General features: G+C 36.3%; 2 pseudogenes; both read right to left on the bottom strand.

The window, feature by feature from the left end:
• Positions 1-288: 288 nt before the first annotated feature.
• On the bottom strand, positions 289-886 carry LOC114196669 (peroxiredoxin-1 pseudogene; annotated as a pseudogene).
• A 13,720-nt stretch (positions 887-14,606) lies between these two features.
• Positions 14,607-14,733, bottom strand: LOC114196680 (U4 spliceosomal RNA; annotated as a pseudogene).
• Between the last annotated feature and the right edge of the window lie 668 nt (positions 14,734-15,401).

The raw sequence follows: 15,401 nt of genomic DNA, 5'->3' as shown, positions 1-15,401 counted from the left end.
TTTGAACATTTTTTTTTCCCTCAGTTCAAGTTTAATAGAAACAACAAAAGACAAAAAGTGATGCCCTACCACTGTACATAACAGTTGGCCTGCCCCATAACAGCTCAGGCCCTTCTCTCCAGAGGAAGGAAGGCTGGCCTCCCCAACCCCTGCAGGAAAGGCCTGTCCTGTCCCCATACCACATCTGCACAGAGTCTAAAGTCTTATGTTCTAAGCAGGACAACAGTACAAAAGAGATTTTGTTTTCATGGCCACCCACTGCAGCCCAGCCCTAAAATGACCCGGCACTCACTTCTGCTTACAGAAATATTCTTTGCTCTTCTGGACATCAGGCTTGATGGTATCACTGCCAGGCTTCCAGCCAGCTGGGCACACTTCCCCACGCTTGTCAGGAAACTGGAAGGCCTGAACCAGTCGCAGAGTCATCCACAGAGCGGCCGACAGGAAGGTCATCTACCGTGATCTGCCTAAGGATACCTTTATCATCAATGATAAAGAGGCCCCTGAACGAGATGCCTTCATCAGCCTTTAAGACTCCATAGTCCGGAGTAATGGTAGGCTTGGGGTCTGATACCAAGGGAATGGTCATGGGTCCCAGTCCTCCGTGGTTCTTGGGTGTGTTGATCCACGCCAGGTGACAGAAATGAGAATCCACAGAAGCACCGATCACTTGACAGTTGAGTTTCTTAAATTCTTCTGCCCTGTCACTGAAAGCAATGATCTCCGTGGGGCACACAAAGGTGAAGTCAAGAGGATAAAATCAGAATACAATGTATTCTCCTTTGTAGTCAGATAGGCTGAGGTCTTTGAACTGGCCATCTGGCCTAACAGCTGTGGCTTTGAAGTTGGGGGCAGGATGCCCAATTTTGGCATTTCCTGAAGACATCTTGTTATCGGAGCTCTGAGAAGAAAAACACCAAAGACAAGGCAGGAAGAAGACCTGGAATTTTGAACATGCTGAAAACACATCAGTCTGTTTCACCACAAAGCCCTAGATTTCAAATTACATTTATTTTTCAATGCTGGTGAAGCATCTTTTACTTATTTCTAGTCGACTTTGTATTGTATTCCAATAAATTGTTATGTAAACATTTCCAGGCTTCTCTAATTCCCATCCTTATGCAATCCTACCTTCATCAACAGATGATATATCCTGCTCAGAATAAAGACTAGAAATTGGGAAGACAGGTTATTTGTGCCTTCTTCAATTTCTTTCAGCAAAGTCTTAGCTTTGATTTGCACAGATCTTTTACTTCCTTGGTTAAATTTATTCCTAATATTTTATTGTTTTTGATGCTATTGTGATCAGGATAGTTTATTCCTTCTTTTGGTGCCTCATAATTAGCATAAGGGAATGCTACTGATTTCTGTGGGTTGATTTTATAACCTGCCACATTGATTCATCCAATGGTTTTTTGAATGATTCTGGGATTTTTCTATTTATAAGATTAAGTTGTCAGCAAATAGTACTTTTCCCTTCCCAATTTGGATGCCTTCTCTTTGTCTTGCCTAATTCCTCTAGCTGGGATTCCAATCATATATTGAATAGAAGTGGTGAGTGGGCAACCTTGTCTTATTCCTGATCTCAGAGGAAATCTTTTTTCAATTTTTCTCCTTTAAGTATGACGTTGGCCGTCTGTTTATCATCTATCCCCTTTATTATTTTGAGATATGTTCATTCTATACCCAATCCGTTAGGAGTTTTTATTATGAAAGTATGTTGCATGTTGTTGTGCAATGTTTTTTCTACATCTTTTGAGATAATTTTGTGATTTTTATTTTTTGTTTTATTGATGTGATGAGTTACATTTATTGATTTGTGGGTGCTGAGTCCTCCCTGCATCCCAGAGATAACCCCCCTTGGTCACGTTGTATAATCCTTTCAATGTGTTCTTGAATCCAGTTCGCTACAATTTTATTGAGAATTTTTGCTTTATTTATTAGGAATATTGGTCTATAGTTTTCTTGCGGTATCCTTATCTGGTTTTAATATCAAGGTAATACCGGCTTTGTAGAATGAGTTTGGAAGTGGTACCTCTTCTGTGATCTTTTCTAAAAGAGATTGAGGAGGATTGGTGTTAATTTTTCTTTGAATGCCTCATAGAATTCTCTAGTGAAGCCATCTGACCATATAGTTTTCTATCTTGAGAGTTTTTTGTTTACTGACAATCTTTTTACTCATTACTGGTTTGTTCAGATTTTTTATTTCTTCCTGATTCATTCTTGGCCAGTTGTGTGTTTCCAGAAATGTATCAGTTTCTTTTAGATCACATAATTTGTTGGCATGTAACTTTACATAGTAGTCTCTTATGATTTTCTCTATTTCTATAATATCTGTTGCAATGTCTCTTTTATCTCTAATTTTATGCATATGAGTCTTTTTTTAGTCTGGTTAAAGATTTGTCGATTTTGTCTGTCTTTTCAAAGAATTATCTTTTGGTTTTGTTTATTCTATTGTTTTTCTAATCCATATTTATTTCTGTTCTGATTTTTATTATTTTCTTCCTCCTACTAACTTTAGGCTTAATTTGTTCTTCTTTTTCTAGTTCCTTCAAGTGTAAAGTTAGGTTGCTTATTTGAGATCTTTTTAATTTCCTAACATATGTGCTTATTGCTATAAACTTTCCTCTCAGAACTGCTCTTACTGCATCTCCCAAATTTGGTATGTTGTATTTTCATTTTCATTTGTTTCAAGATACTTTATTTACCTTTTGATTTCTTCTTTGATCTGTTTGATTTATTTTTTGATCCATTGATCAAGTGTGTTATTTCCCACATATTTGCAAATATACTCATTTTCCTCTTGTTGATTTTTAATTTCATGCCACTGTGGTCAAAGACAATTGGTATGATTTCAGTCTTCTTAAATTTGCTAAGATTAGTTTTGTGGCCTGTTAAATAATGATCTATCCTGGAGAATGTTGCGTGTGCATTTGAGAAGGATGTGTATTCATTCAGTTGCTACTGGATGGAATTTATACATATACATTCCTGTTAAGTCCACTTTTCAAAAGTGTGGTTCAATTCCAGTATTTCCTTGTTGATTTTCTGTCTGGACAATCTATCCATTGTTCATAGTAGAGTGCTGAAGTCCCCTATTATTATTGTATTTCCCCTATTTCTCCCTTAAGATCTATTAGTATTTGATCCATATGTTTTAGTGATCAGATGTTGGGAACATATATGACTGTTACATCTTCTTGGTGTATTGAACCCTTTATCATTACATAATGACCTTCTTTGTTTCTTGTTACCATTTTTGACTTGAAGTTTATTTTGTCTAAATATAGCTATACCTGCTTTCCTTTGATTACCAAGTGCTTGGAGTATCATATTCCACCCTTTACTTTGAGTCTATTTTTTTTTTTTTTTTTTTTTGGAGTTGAGTCTTCTGAAGATAGTATGTAATTAGGCCTGTTTTTCAATCTATACAACCACTCTATGCCTTTGGATCAGTGAGTTCATTTATGTTTAGGGTGATAATTGATATATGAGGACTTACTACCAACATTTTATCTTTTGTTTTCTGGTTGTCTTGTACCTCCACTGTTTCTTTTTCTTTTTGCCCTGTTTATCCTTTTAGATTGGTGGTTTTCTATGATGATTTTTTTCAGTTTCCCCTTTCTTGTGTTTTGTCTCTTTGCTGTAGGTTTTTGTTTTGTGGATATCAAGAGGTTAATATAAAATGTTTCATAGATCAAATAGTCCCTTTTCTGCTGATAGCAACTTATCTTTATTTGCCTATATAGGTCTCATCATTTTCCTCCTCCCCTTTTATATTTTTGTTGTCACAAACCATCCTTTTTTATGCTGTGAGTTTCTTACCAAACTGGAGTAGCTATAGTTATTTTTAATGCTTTTTCCCCCTTTAATCTTAATGCTGTAATTGTTTAACACCCTGTTCTAAAGGAGTTACAGTTTTCCAGTTCTGTTTGTTTATCACATTACTCAAAATCTTGTGTCATTTGGGGCTTTTGTTTTTTCTGGTAGAAGAGCTCCTTTCAACATTTTTTGTAAGACAGGTCTAGTGGTGGTAAACTCCCTCAGCTTTTGTTTGTCTAAGAAAACTTTAATTTCTTGTTCATATCTGAAGAATAACTTAGCTTGATAGGGTACTCTTTGCTGCCAATTCTTATCTTTCAGTACTTTGAATACATCATTGTACTCTCTTCTTCTGGCCTACAGAGCTCTACTGAGAAATCTGCTGATAGTATAATGGGAATTTCTTGGTAGGTTTTCTTTTCTTTTTTTTTTTTTTTTTAATCCTGACTGCCTTTAGGATTCTCTTTATCATCGACTTTTGACAGATTTATTATAATGTACCTTGGAGAGGGTCTTTACATTGTGATAGTAAGTGATCTACTGGCTTCATGGACTTGTATGTCTAGTTCTTTCCCCAGGTTTCAGAAGTTCTCGGTTGTTATTTCTTTAATAACCTAACCCTTTCTCCTTCTGGTATACCCATTATTTGTATGTAGGCTCTCATAATGGAGTCTGATAGCTCTTGTAGGATTGCTTCACTTTTTAAAATATTAGTTCTCTCTCCTTTTACACCTGAATCATTTCTAGATTTCTATCCTATACTTCATTTATTTTTGTCTCTTCCATCTGATCTTCTCTATTCCCAGTGTTTTCTAATGTGTTATTCATCTCACTGAGTTCTTCAGCTCCAAAATTTCTGTTTGGTTCTTTTTCATAATTTCAGTCTCTTTGGTAAAGTACTCCTTCTTTACATGTATTTTATTCCTGAATTTTCCTGTAGCTCATTGAATGTCTTTATAAAAGCTATTTTTGAATTCTCAGATCCCAACCTTACTTGGTTGGAGTTGGGTTGCTGGAGAATTGTTATTTTATTTTTGTGATATTACCATTTTCCATGGTGTTTGATGATGTACCTCTGACAGTGCATTTGAAGTAATAAACACCCTCTTTATTAAGGTGAAGTTTTATTTACTTTGAGTTTAACAGTTCAGTAGGGTCGGAATTAGAGGCCTTTCTTTTGTTTTCCAGCAGGTGATGCTATAGCACAAGTTTTTGGTTTCTCTAACCTGCGTTGACTGGTGGTTCTGTTTGGGAGTGGGCTCTGTCTATCCTCTACCCCCTCTGCCAGAGGGCTCACTGGTTGCTGTTGCTTGTGCCTTTGAGGTTACAGGTGCTGCTGCCACTTCTCCCCTGGTTCCTGTGCTGTTCCTTCAGTTCCATCACATCCATGAGGTGCAATCCAGCCACCTTCAGATATACAGATGTATAGACCTTCCCAGTGGCCTAGTGAGCTATATGGAGGAAATTTTGTTAGGTTATGAATGTTTTGTTGGTTGTAAATTGAAAAGGAGAGACAAAGGGAAGGACTCATGCTGTCATGATGCTGATGTCACTCCTCATTCTTCCTTCTTAATCGATTGGTTTGTTTGGTTTTTCAGTAAAACATTCTTAGAAAAGTGATCTTTTAAGAGTTGAAACTACCTTCAGCTGGAAGAAGACTGGTTCAAGTTCTTTGTAAAGTTGTTGAGCATCTATGAATCTGTTTTTTTGATTTTCAATACATGTGATACCTCGTCTAACAAGATCTTTTTGTGAAAATTGATTTGGTATACACATACACACACACATGAATACATTCTGTAAAAGGTCATAGGACATCAGGGAGGTAGTTATGTTTTAGGAAAAAGGTTGTTTGTTTTTTTTTTTTAAACTACAGGCTTTCTTTTGTTCTACGTTCTCTCTACTATCTCATCTGCTAACCTCTAAATTATTTTGTCTTATTTAATCAGATTGAATGCGTTACTCACACTTGAGAAGGAATCTGATATAATCTTTAAGGCTCTCCTCAGGAAATTATAATTAAGAAAAGGGTAATTTTTGACTACAGAATTATGATTAAAATTCACATAAGGAAATTATCTTGAAATAATCTTCTGGGAGCAAAGAAGGCAAGACAATATTAACAAAGGAGTTAACTTAGCAAAGGCAGTGATAAGCATGTCAACCAAAAACTTGAGAAAATATTTGCAAATAAACTTCAATAATCTGCCTTTGAATATTCAACTGTTTGGTGCATATTTCTTTGTGAAATAGGAAGACTAAAAATGAATAAACTTGAATTAGTAATTTTGCCTAAATGGATGTAGAAGACTTTTAGTCATTACAACTTAACCTTTTAGCTAAATAAACGTGCTGTTTCCAAAGACAGAATCTAGAAAACCAATCTAAAGGATTAATTGCCCTCACTGAACCACCCTATAGGAAAGCAGTCCTGATTAATTTGAAGTGACATCATTGTTGAAGTGCTTTATGTCATCTTTCTTCCACTTTGCATGTGTATCCATAACCTAAGACTCTAGGTTGGTCTTTGGTGAAATGATTTCTTTTTAAAGATTTATATATTTCAGAGAGATAGAGAGAGAAAACAAGCAGGGGGCAGGGGAGGGGCAGAGAGAGAGGAAGAAAGAGAAAGAATCTTCAAGCAGACTCCCCACAAAGAGTGGAGCCTGACTCAGGGCTTGATCCCAGGACCCTGACATCATGACCTAAGGCAAAATCAAGAGTCGGCCACTCAACCCACTGAGCCAACCAGGCACCCTGGTGAAATGATTTTTTAAAGCACACATATAGTTAAATATATCTGTGTGTATATACACACACACAACTTTTGTAACATAATATTTGTATATGGAATACTATTTTTCCAGACCCTTTCTTTCTTTCTGCCTCAGGCTGTACAGTTGCTGTTTTCTCAAATGGTGCTTATTCCCCCTGGGTCTTTATTCTGCTAAATCCATCACCTCCTTTCCATCTCTGATAAAATGCCACATACTGCAATTTCCTTTCTTGACAACCTTATCTAAATAGAAGCCAGGACCTAAAGAACAAGTCTAATCTAGTTTTTCAGGATAATTTTTCACACAGTTAAAGACAACTGAGTTTTCTCTTTTATCTTCTGGTTCTGTGCACTGTCATCATTCCTGTAATTGTCTTCTAAATGTTTTCCAGTTTATCATTGTACCTTTTATTCGCCTGTCTAAAGCTCAAAAAAACAAACACTGCCTCTTTCATTCTTTTTTTTTTAAGATTTTATTTATTTATTTGAGAGAGAGAATGAGATAGAGAGAGAGAGCACGAGAGGGAAGAGGGTCAGAGGGAGAAGCAGACTCCCTGCTGAGCAGGGAGCCCGACGCGGGATTCGATTCCGGGACTCCAGGATCATGACCTGAGCCGAAGGCAGTCGCTTAACCAACTGAGCCACCCAGGCGCCCCACTACCTCTTTCATTCTAAGGGTTGTGCTTTCATTAAAGGACTTCGAAATTTTTTCTAAATTTTTTGAGAGATTTTATTTATTTATTTAAGAGAGAGACAGAGATAGTGAGAAAGAACACAAGCAGGGAGGGGAGGGAGAAGCAGACTCCTCTGAGTAGGGAGCCCAAGGTAGGGCTGGATCCCAGGACCCTGGGATCATGACCTGAGCCAAAGGCAGACGCTTAACTGACTGAGCCACCCAGGTGCCCAAGGACTTTGAAATTTTATTAACATATTTGATAGCCATCTCTTACTGTTGACTCACCCTAAACTTACTAGAAATTGAAATATCTAAATTGTACGTGATGCTATTGAGCCACTTTATCCTCTTAAGTTTTGTAGTTATTTCTTGAACCCTAGAGTTGAACTCTACATTAATACATACTAAATGTGTTATATTTGGCTCATCATTTCCAAATCATTGATATAGTTCTGGTGTTGAACTCTTTAACTGATGTACTTATTTGTTGATCCTCCCTCAGAGATTTGTTCCAAAATTTCCCTAGTTAATGATAATGATTTCATTAATGTGTGTAAATTATTCTTGTCCTAGAGGTATGGTGAAACACTTGGAACAATCAGTCCTCAGAGCACAATGACCCTTCAAAAATCTACAGAGCTACAAAAGCACAATTCATAATTCAACTAACTAGATTAAGGACCCAGTCTTTCCAAGGAAACTCTGAAACAACTTTAATCAGTTAAATCAAACTGTGTTTTCTGGCCAATGTGCCTCAGTTTTGTTAGCCTGATGACAAAATGTTAAAATTGTCCTTGACCCTCTTCTCACTGATATCTACTTCATTCTTTGTTACTAGGGCTCTCGTATATTCTCATGGCTCCAAGTACAAATTATGTGGCAATAAAGTTCAAATGTAAGACTCCAGGCCTGACTAACTCATACTCATTGTTCTGATATTCTCTTAAACGTTAATTCTCATAATAGAGGACGTCTTCATAAATGGAGAATCTTCTTTGGGAAATCACCTTCTTTAATATTTGTATGTGTGTCTCGTGGAAACTAACCTGTATCCTATCTCACCTTCCCAGGCATAGCAGTGATTCAAGCCCTACCAGTTAGACTGTCCAACTAGAATTTACTATATAGTTACTAGCACAAACTCGGGCTAATCATCCATTTAACATGGGTCTACATCAGTAGACTGTAGTGGCTGCAATATTAGAAATTGTGTCTGTTGCTCACCATTGAAGCACTAAGAGTAAGGCAATATCTACCCCAAAACAGGGGTACTTTCTCTTTGACAGCATCACAGCTTTTTTCAGGCTTTTATAATCAAGTACATGGACTGAGTGGCTTACAAACAACAAAAAAGTAGTTCTCACAGTTCTGAAGGCTGGGGAGTCCAAGTTAACGGTCAGCTTCCTGGCTCATAAATGGCAATCTTCTTGCTAGAACCTCACATGGTGAGAGGGGCTTAGTGCGCTCTCTGTGGCCTCCTTTATACGGGTACTACTTCTGTTCCCATTCTGTAACCACTAACCAAGCCTCATCTCCAAATACCATCACACTGGAAATTAAATTTCAACATACGAATTTGGGGGGGAACATAAAGATTCCGTGTATAGCTAGAAAGAACCTTATGTTAGGGCCTAAAATTTTTAAACACCAACACAGTTGGTAAACTTAGGGGCTAATTCTCTCACTACTATCATGACACCCAGGGAAGAGGGACATTGATTTAGGTCCATCATTTTTAAGGGACTCAGAAATCATGGGCGTATACATACACACACACAAATTATGTCCACCTGGGATCCACCAGCCAGCACTCACATGCAGTCTACATCCTTGCAGCTGTGACTTCAGTCCTGCTCAGGTCCTAAGGAATACTTCTCCATATCTCGTTCTAGATCCTCATAACAAAACACTACCTCTGAGTGTCCCAGAGACTGGCAGATGGTGTTACGGTCACTGACGTAGACAAACACTATTTTGCATTGCAGAGAGAAGTTGTGTGATGGAAGTGCTTACATAAGGTAAAAGACAAATTAATTACCTTGTCACATCCTTCCTCTCAGATAGCAAGAATGTAATAAATTCTTGCATAATGAAGTATAGTGTCAAGCATATGCTTTCTTATTTTTTTGGTGCTCCAGTTTGTGATACCGGAGTATGCACAAGTTAGCACAGTAGCGATAACAATGGCCTGCAGTGGCCAAGGAGATTTTTCCAATATTAAATAATCCATTTTATTTTTTAAATCTATGTGCATATGTGAATGTGTGTGTATTATAATTTAGACATAATGTTCATAAAGAATGTATTAGGGTTCTCTGGAGAAACAGAACCAATAGTAGATATACATGATATAGATGGATGTAGAAATGAGAGAGAACAGGGATTTGTTATAAGGAGTTACCTCATGTTATTTCAGAGACTAATTCCAATATTCACAGGGTGAATGGCAATCTGGAGACCCAGGAGAGCTGATGGTATACTTTTTGAGTCCTAAGGCTGGCTCAGGATCCAGGAAGAGCCAATGTTAAAGTCCCAGCTCGAAGGCAATCAGGCAGAAGGAAGGAATTCTCACTTATTTGGGGAAGGTCAGCCTTTTTCTTTGACTCAGGCCTTCAACTAATTGGATGAGGCCTACCCACAATAAAGAGTACAATTTGCTTTACACAGTCAACGAATTTAAGCGTTAATCTCATCCAGAAACACCCTTACAGAAACACCCTGAATAATGGGTGAGCACCTTGTGGCTCAGTCAAGTTGAAAAACAAAATGAACAATCAAAGTGTAATAGTATTTTTTACTTTGGTAACATGTCCACTGAACTGTAAAGGGTTTTATTTTTCTGAAAATACTTAATAAGATTTAATAAAAATGCCAAATATTAAATAAAGCATTTTTTATTTTTTAATTTTTATTTGATTTCATTTCCATATTTAATTATAATTTGCTATTCATTTTTTATACATGATTTTGAATACTTTAGTAAAATACTCTGAAAATATAACAATATCAATTTTATTAACTTCTATATTTAGTTTAATTTTTAGTTAGATTATAATCAAAATTTGAAAATGTTAAAACATAATTACATTTATTTTTAAAATTCTTTAGATAACAGAATGAGGACAATTAAGATTTGGGGAAAATAGAAACTATGAAAATAAATGCTAGAAAAGAAAAATTCTAAAAGCAAAAAAAAATAAAAAATCTTTAAAAATGCAGGCCTATTATATTAAAAAAAACTAGAAATGATTAAAGTAAGCAGACATATATAAAGTATGACCTATATGAAATTTATGAAGAGAATAATACCAGGTCTTTTTTAGATGAATACTTAATTACTGTCAAAAAACCATGAGAATATAAGTGTACCTTTATATGCACTCAAGTCCCAAGTCCTGTGGAAGAAATTTTTCACAAGAGCTGTCTGCAGATCTAATTAAGTTGTCAGACATGCCACTGCAGAGATTTTAACATCAAAATCAGAACGCCTGAGAGGAATGGAGCGGAAGATAAGGTGAACAGAAGAGCTTGAAGGCCCTAACAGACTTCTGGGTGTAAGGGCTGTAATTATAACTTAAAATACCAGGTAGAAGAAATTGTACAAGGAGACTTTTACGCCTAACCTTAAAATTTATAAAGTTTTGTTTAAGTCACTTGTTTAGTGACAAGAAAAATAGCCAAAAATTTGTTGCTATGCCAAATTAACTGACTGAATTTGAGAGTAGAGCTCAGGATATTCTTGCTGGAAATACTGTGGTAGGCACATTCCTTTAAAGGGATGGGACATGAAAGTACAGCAGTAATAAGAACATGTTCATAATTTCTTACAAAGAAGTGGTCAGATTTGTACTTGAGGAACTTAATTCTAGCAACACACTTTAGAATACATTCACACAGAGTTTCTAGATAAAGCTAATTTTAAATCACTATTAAAACACCACAAAAACCTGCATGAGTGCTGTCACAACCAGGAAAAAGTATTTCACAGATCTTCAGATAAGGGGAAAGTAATTTACTCAGGTAACCACTGAGGCATTTATGTCAACCCATGCTCCTCAAAGACTGCCCTTAGGAGTAATGTAGATCTCAGCAGGAATACTAAGGCAGGCCCATTCCTGGGAGACATAAGGATCCTCTGAGGGTTGGCTTAGACTTAGGAGTCCTCCATGGCTTTCTCAAATTTTCTCAAACTTTATGGCTTTCTTAGACACTCCCACCCAAACTTCATTATTTTACTCCAGGGCAATCTTGTATCATGACCTGCTGGCTTCCAGCCTTTCTAGAATTGTCACCACTTTCTCTCATATATTTCCCCTAATAAAATTGAAACATGTTGGCATCTGCTTGATATCTGCTCCTCAAAGACCTAGACTAATACAAGGGCAGAAGCAGGTATATGGACAAGAGTATATGCAAGCAATTTTGGAAATAAAATTAACAGAAGTATTAGCAGATTTTGTGAAGCAGAAGAAAGAAGAGTCAAATGGTAATCATATTAACTGAGGTTTTGGTTCAAAAAGGGGGAAAAAGTACTTGAAAAAAATTATGAGCTCAATTTCAGAACATGTCCAGTATGAGATGTTATGGGCCCTTTGGGGAATAATGCCCAGTAGACTGTTACAAGTGTTAATCATGAACTCATAACCTAGACAAAGGCCAAACAGAGATGCGTGTTTGACAGGCATACATATTAAGAAGACTCTTTGAAAAATAGATTTTGTACTACTTACAAGCTAACAAGTTAGCCGGACGCAGTTTTACGGATTCTGCTAGAAGATATGAGATACCCAGATCAGAGACAGACAGTTTATTAATCATGAAAAATGCAGTAGCCTGGGTACCCCCTGTGCACTGTGCCACAAACCCCAGTTATCACAGAGCCACATAAGGAAGGCCAGATGATACCTGCACATATAAAGCGTTGTGTTATTGAAGATAAACCCTGAGCTTAAGAACCCAGTCTTTGATAATGAATAGTAAACATGCCTGCCCTTTCCTCTGGTGGGGGGGAGGGTAAGGAGGAAAAAATATCTTTATTTTTTAAGGTTATTTTCTATTAAAATAGCTTTGAAAAGATAGTCTAAAAAAAAAAAAAAACAGTCTATGGCTTCCTCACAAAATATGCAGAAACATTAGAGACCCAGGGATACCTGCCAAACATGAACACTAGCAAACATATCATCAAGTAACCAAACACTCTTGAAAAACTGGAAGGCTGGTTAGAACATATAAGTGACATTTCCTACCTCAGATTAGAAAAAGTGGACACGTGTGTGTGTGTGTGTGTGTGTGTGTGTGTGTGTGCTTATGAAGATGCTTTGTTTTATTTTCTGAGCCCACACAGGTCTAGGAAGGCATATTGTTTTCCTATGGCTTCTATAACAAATTACCAGAAATTAGGTGACATAAAACAACAGAAATTTATTCTCTTTTAGTTCTGGAGGCCAGAAGTCTAAAATCAAGGTGTCACCATGACCACAGTCCCTCTGTGTGTTCTCGGGGAAATCCTTCCTTGCCCTTCCCAGCTTCTGGTGACTCCAGGCTTCCCTTGGCTTATGGTTCGTGTAACTTAAATCTCTTCCACCATTCTCACGTGGGTTTCTCCTCTGTGTGTCCTTCCCTCTTCTTTTCTCTTTATAGTATTTGTGTTTGGATTTTGAGCCCACTCCAATGCACAATGATTTCATCTCAAGATCCTTACCTTAATTATATCTGCAAGGACATTTTTCCAAATAAGATCACATTTACAGTTTCAAGGTGGACATATCATTACATGAGGGGAGGAAGTATTCATTATTCAATATACTACAGAAGTATACAGCAAAATAGGCTCTTGATAATGTTGCAGGTATGTTTTCCAAGAACCATGTCAAAAGTTAGCACTCAGGCAACATCCTGCTTCTAGTCATTATAAATATCTTTTTCTGAATTTCTATTTATTTCTTATACTTATTTAGCTTCTGGTTTTTTTAAATATCTTCCTTTAGATTATTAAAGTTTTATTCACTTGTTTTAAATTTTGGCTATGTTCCTTATGTATATCCAGAAGTAATCATATTAATATTTTCCTGCATTATAGTTTCAGGTGCCTTAAAATATTTTTTAATATGTCTTTATTTGCTTTTATGCATAAAAGACTCCCCACCAATCAGAGATTTGATGGCTGTTATCTTTTTAATTTTCTTTTACCTTTTTAAACATAGTGAGCTCTTTAATTCATCTAGAATTAAATTTGGTATCTGATATGCTGTAAGTCTCTAAAAATCTTATTTTTTCACCTATCTATTAAAGTGTTTGTTTCATCCATTAAGTTAGCTTTTTAAACTTCTTTTAATATGCCAAGTGTCGTTTTAAAATTAACTTAATTTTTATTCACACATTCATTTAAAAACTCTTAGGTGCCAAATATTTTTTAAGAAAAATTCTAAATGCTGTGATAATTGTAATAAAGAAATGTTAAAAGGTGGGGGAGGGAAATTAAAGGATCCCTCAAACTGAGAAGGTACGTGGAGACCAGAAAACTCCATGCAGTTTAGAAAGAGTTTTATTCAGGGTAACTTACTGACAGGAAGATACAGGGCAGGTGATAATCCAGAGCAAAGCAGCTATTCTCTGTAAAATCCAGACCTTAATCTGCAGATTGTATAGAGGAAGGAGATACATGGGGGTGGAGGGGGTGAATTATAGTGAGATCAAAGGGTTTGCATGCACCTAATTAAGCTAACCTTTAATTAGATCTGGTGGTTCCACCTATGCATCTGGAAGGGGAAATACTTTGTTATCTCTAACAGATTCATGGGAAACCAAAGCAAGGCTCCCCCTACCACAGCTTTGGTGGGCCATTTCTAAGGTATGTATACTAATGTCCAAGAGCCCTGAATACATAAGCAAATGAACATGAACAAGATGGAGGGACAAAGATACTGTTAGCACTCCTACAAAATAAATAAATAAAAATTTCTACCTTCATGGAATTAACCTTAGAATGCATGGTGACGGAAAACAATAACAGCAACAAGTTGAATATGTATAGCTTGTTACATGTTACATGGTGATAAGTTTGTTGTGGAGGGAAACCAAACTGGGAAAGGGTAAAAGAAAAGTTGGAGGGTAGAATTTTAAATAGAATTGCCAGAGAAGGTGATATTTGAACAAAAAAATAAAGGAGGAAAGGGAATGAGTACCTAAAGAAAGACTTTTTCAGGCAAAACAAACAGCAAGTACCAACTCCCTTGAAATGGAGGGTACATGAGATCTAAGAATGAGGCCATAGTAAGAGGGACAATAGGATACAGATCTAAGAACCATTGGGTTCAGACTCTCTAGGATTTTATAGGTTATTATTTGGGCTTTGACTTTTCCTCTTAGAAAAGCATGAGAATGGTAGAGGGATTTTAATTAGCAATAATCGCGCCTCGGATAAACCTCACTGGCTAGGATACTACCACTGCGCAAAGCTTGGTGGAGGGATTTTAAACAGAGGAGTGTCATAATTTGATTTGTATTTTAAATGAATTAAACAAAATAAAGTGAAGCCACGCAAGGGTGGTAAGCAAATGATTGCATTAATCCAGAAGAGAGATATGGTTAAAAACTAGGATTATACCATAGGAAATGGTCGTAGTCAACTTAATTCTGACTATATTTTGAAGATGAGGTCAATAAATTTGCTAAAGGACTGGATGGGTATTGGGAGAAAAAGATACCGTTGGTCAATTTCCAGCATTTAGACTTGAGTTTTTGTAAAAATGGAGTTTCACTAACAGAGAGAAGGATGCCAAATTAGCTAGAAGTTTTGAGGAGGAAATATCAGTGAAAAGAAACAAAATTCAGATGCTTATTACTCATCTAAAAAGACACTTTGAACCGATAGCTAGTTATAAGTATCTAAAATTCTGGGTAAATAAATATATTTTTATATATTGTAAATATAAATTACAGATGCAACAAACAGGAAAAGCTGATATTGCAGAATTAAGAGACAGTGGTTGAAGTAAGAATCGCAAAGAAGTGAGAAAAAATGAGATACTATTCTCAAGTGAGGCTATGAGTTGTTACCTAGGACCAAAGATACTTCACCATAGAATCAGGAAAAAGACAGAATTATGGTTACAGATGCTGATAAGT

This window comes from Eumetopias jubatus, unplaced genomic scaffold (genome assembly GCF_037043125.1).
Source record: "Eumetopias jubatus isolate StellerSeaLion01/CBP00866 unplaced genomic scaffold, mEumJub1_p1.0 scaffold_2, whole genome shotgun sequence".
Taxonomy (NCBI): Eukaryota; Metazoa; Chordata; class Mammalia; order Carnivora; family Otariidae; genus Eumetopias; species Eumetopias jubatus.
The sequence above is the reverse complement of the archived record's forward strand: the minus strand, read 5'-3'. Positions and strand labels throughout refer to the sequence as shown.